The sequence below is a fragment of the Cetorhinus maximus genome, chromosome 23 (assembly GCF_964194155.1).
Source record: "Cetorhinus maximus chromosome 23, sCetMax3.hap1.1, whole genome shotgun sequence".
NCBI classification, from domain to species: Eukaryota; Metazoa; Chordata; class Chondrichthyes; order Lamniformes; family Cetorhinidae; genus Cetorhinus; species Cetorhinus maximus.
This window is the reverse complement of record NC_135901.1, coordinates 53,491,353-53,494,354: the sequence shown is the minus strand read 5'-3', so window position 1 is coordinate 53,494,354 and position 3,002 is coordinate 53,491,353. Positions and strand designations below refer to the sequence as shown.

At 44.8% G+C, this 3,002-nt stretch overlaps 1 pseudogene; it reads right to left on the bottom strand.

Annotated features, from left to right (window-relative positions):
* Positions 1 to 222: 222 nt before the first annotated feature.
* Positions 223 to 1,516, bottom strand: LOC144697647 (TBC1 domain family member 20 pseudogene; annotated as a pseudogene).
* Positions 1,517 to 3,002: the final 1,486 nt, after the last annotated feature.

Below are 3,002 nucleotides of genomic sequence, written 5' to 3'. Positions count from 1 at the left end.
ACACAGTACGTGTCAAGGATGCAATGAGATTTCCCTTTACAGTACCTTAGCAGTGTGGCAATTCACCCAAAGTCAAGGTGTCAATGATGCAGTAGAGATGCATTAGTTGGAGGCGGTGGTGTCGCGCTAATACCATGCCTTTCGGTAATCCGTGCATTTCTATCAGAGAACCGGAGAGCGCTCTGCACTACTTTAGAAAATTGTGACTTTTTTTTTTCTGTTCCAAATGTACCTTTTACTAATTTCTAAATACATACCCAATGGTCCAACTCCTTGGGGTACTTATAAGTAACATTTTGCTTTTAGCTTCTCTATACAGTGTTTATTAAATTTGTGCATTTTGCTCAGGTCCCACTTTCCACATTGTCAAAACTAAGCTTCTCTAGTCTTTCTTCACAGCTCAGCGTTTTTACACTTGTGATCAGTCTTGATTGGTGGGTTAAGAACTCCTTTTGTGTACTTGAAGTGCTGCTTGTTTTGCAAGCTCTGGGGGTGGGTAGTGGGAAAAGAGCTCCTCCGCTTTGATGATCAGCACCTCATAAGGAAGGTCCTGTGGTATTTTGGACAGCAGCTGATGGACACTGGCCATGTCACAGTCACACCTCAGTACTTCTTTCTCCCTGTGCAACACAATCGCCGCTGCAATGTAGACTGGCATCAGTGGGTGACTCGCTAGGAAGAAGTCATAGAGCCTGACGGTATGGCGAAACTTGGAGAGGACATGACTGTACCAGGTGATCAGCCAGCTCAGGGCAAAGATGGTTCCGACCTCAGCCCTCTGCATGAAGTTGTGGAGTTCTGTGTTTACCCGCTCCAGAATTGGCATTAGGTAGTTTAAAATATGCTTAGTGCTGTCCACTGTGGGATCAATAAAATCCCTGAGATGATAGGAAGATAATATCTCCATGGGTGCAATGGTCATCCTTTCACCGACAACCAGGAGGAAGGTCACGACAATGTCGTGATAGCCCTGATAATAGTGAAGCTGTAGGTTCCTTTGCAAAACGTAAAGAATGACATTGATCAGTTGCTCCTGTAGGACTCTACGTTCCTCTGGTCGCATGCCATGAGGAAACCTGCGCAGCGACCGTTGTACATCCATGAGCACCTGGTTGTAGTCTTTGTGGCCTTCCCTTATATCCTTGCCTGGTTTCGGAGGTAGGTTGTAAACATTTACATTCAGCAGCTTTGGCCAGACCTTCCTGCGGATCTCATCAGTCAGAAGCCCACCCTCGCTAATGGCAGAACGCCGCAGAGTCTCCACATCCACCGGGTCAACATTCAACGCCTGGTGAATAGCCACCAGCTTCTTCTTTTTCTTTGATTCTGGTTCTGCCGCTCTCCCGCAGGTAACGGTCCCCTGGCCTTTCACACTCGGCGTCCTGCCCTTCTTCATTTGGCGAATCTTGTTTCCTTCACCTGCTTCTGTTTAAAAAAAAAAGGAACCTGGATAGCAGCGGCTGCCGGAACCCCCATCTCTCCCTCTCCCTCTCTCCCTGCTGCCCTCAGCAGCCGGCCCGGCCCGGCCTCCGCATTTATACCCGATGTCAGGATCCAAGGAGGTAATTAAATGGGTACGTTAATTACGCTAATTGAAGCAAACAGATCAGTCATGATGCAATCAGGCACCTGTTTGTTTTGGTGCAATGGACTGCATTCTTAAAAAAGTAAATTGACAGCTTCTGAAGTGAAATAGCCAAATGTTACAACAAAGTACAATTCTTACTTGTCAAACAGCACCGTTCAGTTCAGCTGTTTTCAATATTGATCCTTCTTGTTCAGCCCTCTCACAATCAGTGTTAATTGGTAAAACACAGTAACAGTCATTTTTCCCAGGTCCAGTTTCACTGGTCCAGTTTAGCACGATTGATTGATCAAGGTCAGTACAGATACATTCAAGACCACAGCTCCATGTGAGCAGTTACGTTGTGTCTTGGCCAGGTTCCCAAGATTACATACACTGCCGAAAGTTTCAGTCGGAACGAAGTGATTGGATCAAGTCAGAACAGCAGCGTTTACTTTGAGCAGGGTTAGGTCAGCAATTCCACAGCCGTGTTCACAGACTCGTTTTTCCACCCTTACGTTCACTATGGGCAATTCCAACTCTGCAGGCATAATGACTGTGCCTATTGTATTTATTCTACACGTTTGTATTTGATGTAGGGAGGGAAATGTTGGTTCAGCAAACACTCAGTGCCCACATCTGCAGTTCAGCACACTTACAAGTTGAGTCCTGTTCACCACGGCTCTATGCACTGTCGACTGTCCTAGCTCATCACGCTTACATTCAGTCTGCACAGGTTCAGTTCAGCATATTTGATGCCAGTGCGGATAACTGCACGTCAACACGGTAACGTGTCATGTCTACCGGGCCAGTTCATCAAGTTTAAATTCATTGTGATTTTATATTATTTTTGTAAAAACGGACAATGCCACATTTTTTCACATGACTCTCCATCTGCCGAATATGTTTCCAAACACTTAACCTATCAATATCAATTTGCAACCCCCTTATAAATTACCTCCCTCACCAGCTTTGTATCGTTAAGAATTTTGGGTAAAGAACAGTTATCAAAACCATTAATATATATTTGAAGCCCCAGGACTTACTCCTAGGCAATCTACTCCTCACAGTTCACCAAGTTGTAGTTACCCTTCCACCCTGTTTCCCAGTCTACTATTAGTTAAACAACCTTCTAATCCGACCAATATATTATCAAACATGCTAGGAGCTTTTATCATGTAAAGTAAGATTATATGTAACAGAATGCTTTTTGGAACACCAAACGCAGATGGTAATTTGGTTGGAAAGAATTTGAGCACTACTGAACAAAGAGACAAGTCGAAGCTTATCGTCTTGCACTTGTCAGGACTGTTCGCAAGAATACCAACATGAGGAGAAAAACAACATTTTCTATTGTGTGAGGAGAGAGTGCTTATTGGTCGCCAAGTGGACTCTGATTGGTAGGGGTGCTGCCATGGCGAATGGACCAGTGATGGTG